Below are 7,409 nucleotides of genomic sequence, written 5' to 3' on the forward strand. Positions count from 1 at the left end.
CATCACCACCATCATCATTACTATCCCCAACACCATCATCATCACCACTGTCACCATCACTATTTCCAACATCATCATCAACACCATCATCATCACCACTGTCACCATCATTGTCTCCAACATCACCACCATCATTACTATGTCCAACATCATCATCAACACCAGCATCATCTTCAGCACTGCCACCAACACTATCTCCAACATCACCACCATCATTTCATGAAGGAAGTGCCATCATGTTATCAGCTTTGTCACTCTCACCACCACCACCACCACCACCACCACCATTGCTATCATCCTCACCGTCATCACCACCAAATTATCATCATATCTTCACTGTCACTATCTCCAACATCACCACCGTCACCACCATCGTCTTCATGACCAGCAGCAGCAGAAGTAGCAGCATTTAAACCAGCTAATGTTTACTAGGAGTCCTGGTGTGGCACTGTGGGATAATGCACCAGACTGCAAAGCCATTTGAACTGCAAGATTGGTGGTTCAAGCTCACCAGCTGCTCCTCGGATACCCTGTACAGGGTTGCTATGGGTTGGAACTGACTTGACAACACTTAACAACAACAACAATGTTTACCAAGACTTTGTTCTTGCCAAATATTGTACCAAAAACCATACCTGGAGGATTTCAGTCACCAGTATTCCACACAGCCACAGGGGCCTTAGTTCTCCAATTTTTCAGAGGCAACAGACCCAGAGAAATAGGGGCATCAGTATTTGACTGGGTTTTCTAAGTGCAGAGTAAAGGAACAGAGCATGCCTGTGCTTTTGCAAGCTGACTTATACACTGTGAGGATGGGCAGTGTAATCTTGTCTCAGCAGAGGCAAGGGGAAACCTTTTAACGTGAATCACTAATGACCTGTGAGTCTGGAGGACTTTATGTGATGAAAAAAGCAAGAAGCAACCTGGGTGGAGAGGACCGGGCTGGGCTTTTGAGGTCTTGAAGAGTCGATGTGACAGGAAGCAGGAAGTCTTCAGCAATTTTCCAGTGATTTCTAATGTGTGTCTTTCCATCCTCTGCAAGAAAAATAAGAAGGCACCACCATATCTCTCATATTAGCCTCTCAATCAGTGGCCCATTATCTTGTCTGCTCAGGTGTTTAATGGAAGCACCTCTCTCCTGCAGACCTGAGAGCTTAATGAATCCAGAATTCTCCAACCTACATCAGTGAGTTGGGCTTCCCTTGCAAGGCAGCTTCCTCATAGCCCTGAACAGGGTGATGTTCCCCCTTCCTTCAGATTCTAATGAATAAATGATCTCCCTATTGGTTATTTATCTACTTTTAGAATTTGAATGGAAGTCTGCTGATAATTGCAGCATTTCACCATTTGATAGGAAATTGGCACCTGCTACATAGAGATAATACCACAATTCAGCATCTATGAAATATGGGATGTTCTGCTAATTCCTGCCTTGAAATTTGAAAATCATCAGTGGGGTTGGTTATTAAAATTCAGCAGCCTAAAGACCTGGAGCCAAGGGGGAGCGGCACTACCTCATTAAAATAATAGAAACTAAACAATGACCGCCAGACTGAAGAGTCTCAGCCCAAGCAGGCTCCGAGTGGTTCAGGAGCAGGATTGCGTCTTGATACCGTGACTGCCTCCACTGGAGACTGGGGCTGGGCATGAGGAGCTGACTGTGGGGCCCTTGTAAGAATCGGCAGATGTGCAATATGGCAGCAGGCCTTAGGGAAAAGTATAGGGTTGGGATCCGTCAGATCCGGTTGGAATTCTAACTGTATGTGACTCCAGGCTTCTCAGAGCCTCAGTTTATGCAATCACAACAAACACACAGAAAACATGAATGCCCCATGTGGAAATCAACACTGCTTTCTGCGTTGGTAAAACTGGAATCTTACTTTTTTTTAAAAAAGGGAATCTGGTGACACAACAGCTAAGTGTGTGACTGCTAACCAAAAGGCTGGTGGTTTCAGACCCAGCTAATAGCTCCTAGGAAGAAAGACCAGTCAATCTCCTTCTGTCAAGATGACAGCCTAGAAAATCCTATGGGAGCAATTCTACTTTGTCATATAGGATCTCCATGAGTTGAAACTGACTCAGCAGCACCCAACAATAACAACACAATTGAGAAAAGGATGTCAACAATGGAAACACAGTGCCCCCTATGGCAACACAAAATTTCTTTCTGTGTAACGTTTGTGCCAATGCATCTCACCGAGGGTTTCTGTCCTTTTCACGGACAACAAAGAGTGATCATGAAGACAGTGTATGAGCAGGCAGAGTTTCATGTTGTCACACATGAGATGGCCATGGATTGGAATCAATTCAACGATGACAGCCTAATCTTTAAGTCAATCTAGGATCAAGTCTAGACTTTGCTCCTCTGTTTACTTGACTTTTTACTGCAAGTTGTGGGCAGTCTGGTGGGTCCTGTGGGGAGGGGCAAAACTAAACTTGTTTCCATCCAATATGGAGTTTGAACTGGTTATTCATCCAATATGGAGTTTGAATTGGTTATTCATCCAATATGGAGTTTGAAGGCCTCAAAATGCTGTCTCCATTGATCCTGAATGACTGTAAAGCCTCCCCACCAAAAAGAAAAACAAAACCCACAAAACCAAACATCATCTCTGATTTAGTGGCCACCTGCCCCCAGTTACCTGCTAAAACACTAGGAAAAGCAGGGGTTTTTTGGATGATGGAACTAGTCAATATTTTTCATAGTGATGGTGATTATGTTTGTCAAAACGTATCAAACTGTAGACTAAAACAAGGAGTCCTGGTGTGGTGCGCTAGGATCAGCACTGGACTGCGAACTGCAATGTCGATGGTTCAAACCCCACCAGCCACTCCTTGGAAACCCTATACAGGGTTTCTATGAGTTGAAATCAACTTGATGCACTTAATAACAACAACAATGTACTTAAACAAGGTCCATTTAATGTCTGCAAATTATTCCTCAGCTGACCCAGGTGGTACGAATAGGCACTGGGATACTAACCAAAAGGTTGGTGTTCCGAACCCAGCCAAGAGAGTCTTGGAAGAAGGGCTGGGATAAGGTCATTTCTCTGAGAACCTTCTGGAGCAGAGTTCTGCTCTGAAACACAGGGTCACTGTGAGTGGGAATTGACTAAATAGCAACTGATGGATGATACACATAACTCTAGAAACAAATCAAAATGCTTCCTTTGAAATGAAACAGGCTGTGTGGTATACAACAGTACTTGGTAGATTTAAAATTTCCGCTAATTAGGACATTTGTTGTTGCTGTTGGGAACTGCTGTCGAGTCAGCTCTGACTCATAGGGATCCAATGTAAGGTTTCTGAGGAGCAGCTGGTGGGTTTGAACCACTGACATTATGGTTAGCAGTCCAGTGTTTCTCATGCAGCGCCATATGAGAATAAACAAATAATTGGGGACTAACAGGTTTTCTAACCTTTCATTTTGGTGTTAGAGAATATAAAACTCTCTCAAACTACCATTGCCTATCTCAGTAGTACAGAACTATGGGTGCTGATTGGGTCCAGCTCTTATTTGAAAGTAGTAGGGATCATCGTTGTTTGCATCTTCAGCTGTTCCCCAGGTCAGCCCAACATGAGAGTGGGTTCCCTTGTCCAAGCCTTAGCATAGGCTTCCAAAGAGCAATGTTGCCAGAGGAATAGCTCACCAAGTCTCCAGTGGTCAGTTTATTTATTTATCTGGCTTTGGCAGGTCAGCAGGAATGACCTCATGACCTCAGGCTTTAGTGACCAGAGTGCTTCAACTCACAGGCTCAGCGTAGTTTCTTAGAACCCAAGTTTACCTCTCATGACATTCTTTTTTTTTTTTTGCTATCTGTGTGTACCTTAGATTTCTTGTTTCAGTATCATTGTCATCGATTTTTGATCCTATGTTATCTCTTGAATAGTTAAATATGGAATGTTTCTTTTTGGTACAGTGACTGTTACTGCTTCCATCTGATTTTTCTTTTTTTAAGTTTTTATAATGAATTATGTAGGTTGACATGGGAGAACATCAGTTTTACATTCACCCTATTGAATTTTGTTTCATTGCAATGATTACAATCCTATCCATGTATCATCAAATAACCAAAGATTATACCCTACAGGACTGCCCTCTGGCCATCAGCACACAGCCCTTCTCCCTCCCTGAATCCAGTGTCCCCAGCGCCTCCATCTCTCCACATCATCGTCTCGGTCTCCATTTCTGGCATCACTGCTTCTCTGGGTAGGGTCCCACACTCCTTTCTTCTCACTTGATGGTCCCAGGGACCTCTGCTCCTGGACTGCAAAATCAATCATTCCCCTCCTTTTGTTAAAAAACATCAAAAACACCTACCTTTACATTTCCAACCCTCACAGTCAGTCCTGATGGCAATTATTCACTATTGTACCACAAGAGTCTTATCCCATTTCCTTTAAGCCCTACCCAGACATATTGGAAACCATTCAGTGGAGATTCTACCTTCCCCTGCCCTGTGTGGAACTAGGCTCCCTCTTAAAACCTCTTAAGCCAGTCATTTCATGGCCCCCACACACACCCCATTTTGGGTAGCCAATATCTAAGTTGCCCAGAGTGGTCCTTGCTGTAAAGATTTGTTCCCTTTTTTGAGCTATTACATCCATAAGTATAGATAAAGTTGATCAAATTGTAGCAGGTTACTCTACCCTCTCACCGCCCCCCCCCCCCCTTATTTCTTCTTCGAGTCGAGTTCTGATCATCCAGCCATCGAAGCAGGTCAAGTGGGTACTATCTGCAAGTATGGTGTTCTTGTGCATCTCCCCTCACTTCATATCAGCTGGACACTTCACTCTCTGCTCTGGTTGTCGATGGCCATGGCACTGCCTCTGGGCCCAGGAGTCCCCAGGTCTTGCCATACTTCTGGCCATCCAGGTCTCCACCTGTGTTCACAGGGGTCTATTGAATGTGGTTGGGCTTAACTCACAAGTTCATTTCTGTTTATTCCCCCTAATCGGTGACCAACATGTTCACCAGCCAGACTACATGCCTGCTCATGTATTCCCCTTGAGTCTTAATCTTGGAAGGAGTTTGCTCTGAGGGGACCCAACCACTTGCCTTGATGACTTCCAGGAGAACAGCTTGCTTGTTCTTGTAGTAATCAGTTGGTCTGCCTATATTGTTTTGGATTTTTCCTGTTGGTCTTTCTTTCAAGAAGTATCTTCTGTTCTTCTAGTCACTCAAGGTGGGTCTGCCTGTCCTTTCAAGTGGAAATTTCCCACCTCAGAAGATTCTGGATGGGGTTCAGGATTCCACCTATGGTCTTATGTAATGCAGAGGCTCTGCAGGAAGCCTCTTTCATGACGTTAGTTATCATTGTCCACCTATCCAGACCTCTCCCAAGTTCATCCCTCATGAAGTTGTCTTTGTCCATCTGCACAGACCTCTTCCAAGTTTATCTCTCATGATGATATACCATTCCACCTGCCTAGACCTTTCCAAAGTTTATCTCTCATGACGTTTCCCTTGTTCACCTTGCAGACCCTCCCAAATGTCTCTCCCTTCCTCCTTTCTCTTTTTTCCTCTTCCCTCCCTCCTTCCTTCTTCCATCTTTTCTTTCTAATGCAATCTCTTTTGTGTCCCTCTCTCCTCTTCCCTTTCATCTCTTTTTCATCCTACTCTTCCTTCCAAACCCTATTTTTTTACCATTATAAAATATAGATAACACATTTGTCCATCCAGTGTTTCGACATGTACACTTTAGTGACAGCAATTACACCATTCATTGTCATGCAACCCTCACAAGTAATCCTTGCCAAATTTTCCATCACCATAAACAGTGCCTCACTGCTTCCTAATCAATGACTTCCCCTGTACACACCTGGGAACCAGTAATTAACTATGGTTTCTCCATATTAGTGAGATCATACAGTATTTGCCTGCCTGTGACTGACTTCACTCAGCATGTTTTCAAGGTTCATTCTTGTCATAGCATGTATGAAGCGACGTCTGAAAGTTTGGGGGAAAATTCTGTTACCTTTTCATTCCATTTTTCCAATCACATTTTGAAGCTCCCTCGTATAATGACTTCATTTCTCTTGATGGCTGAGTAACATTCCATCATATGTATGGAGCACATGTTACTTGTCTGCTTAACTGTTGGTGGGCAATGGGTTATTCCACCTATTGGGCATTGAGAATAATGCTGCAGTGAACATTAGTGTGCAGGTTTCTGTTTGCATTCCTGCCTTAACTTCTTTTGGGACTACACATTGGAGTGGAATTGCAGTGGTATATGGTAGTTGTTCTGAGGAACCATCAGACTGTTTTCCACAGTGACTGTGCTATCGTGCTTTCTAACCAGCAATGGAGTTCCAGTATCTCCACATCCCTAAGCCTATCCTTGCAGATGACCTAGCCTTTCTCAGGACTGTTCATAGCCAGAAGGAGTTCTTTCAGCCTTAACCACTCCCTGATGTTGTACACCGTCCTCATCTGTTGGGCCACACTGGGAGGTATCTGGTCAAGTCCAAGAGCAAATGCTTTAATCCCTATCCTAACATGATTCCCCCTGCCACTGTCCAAGAAACCCTGGATACAGGATTGTGCGACATCTTCTTCAGCTACTGACAATCTTTGCTGAAGTTCTGCTGAGCTCAGAGCCCACTTGATGAGGCTCAGGGGGCAGTTGAGTGATCTTCTTCCAAGTTTTCATGTGGGTGGATCTCTGATGACTGGACAGTGAACTTGTCCAAGACAGAGACAATGCAGCATTCTCTCTTCTGCAACCCCACGCATGGAGTAGACGTGCCATTAAAAATGTTTGGACCAATCTGACCGCAGGAACACAGAAAGAGAAAAGATGATGTCTCCAAGGAAAATACACTGTTGAAGAAAGGTGTGCAATCCACAGTGGTAGGAATTGAGCTAGGGATGGTCCTTGCTACCATAGGGTTTACCAAGTCTTCTTCCGTTCTTTGGTTTCCATGTCTGGTGCCCCTGTGGTCTCAGAGAACTGTGTGTTCTGTTTAAAGTTGAGATTCATGTAGGTTAATCTTCATGTGTGCAGAGATTGTGAAATCCTCTTTTCTCTGGAATTTTATCCCTAAATCTGAATGAATCAAGTGTTAGCACTTTTCAGCTTTTGATTGTGAATTGAGTGAGTGAGGGTTTGTGGAGCAGTTCATCCATTTTTACATTCAATAAATCATACACTTTGTTTCATCTCTATGATTGTTAATCCCCTCCATGTAACATCACTTATTCCACCTCCTCCCTGTTTCTTGTTTCCATTCCTCCTTCTTTCCCGACGCTTTTGAACTTGATCTTTAGGCAAATGCTGCCCTTTTGATCTTAAGTGGTTGACTATTCTGTGGTGTGCGCACCTCACTAGTGTTGTTGTGTGTCTCCCTCCCTCCATGAACCTATATACTCCTTGGATGGACATTGAGCCTCTAGGATGAGTTCC

This window comes from Chrysochloris asiatica, unplaced genomic scaffold, assembly GCF_000296735.1.
Source record: "Chrysochloris asiatica unplaced genomic scaffold, ChrAsi1.0 scaffold00305, whole genome shotgun sequence".
NCBI lineage: Eukaryota > Metazoa > Chordata > Mammalia > Afrosoricida > Chrysochloridae > Chrysochloris > Chrysochloris asiatica.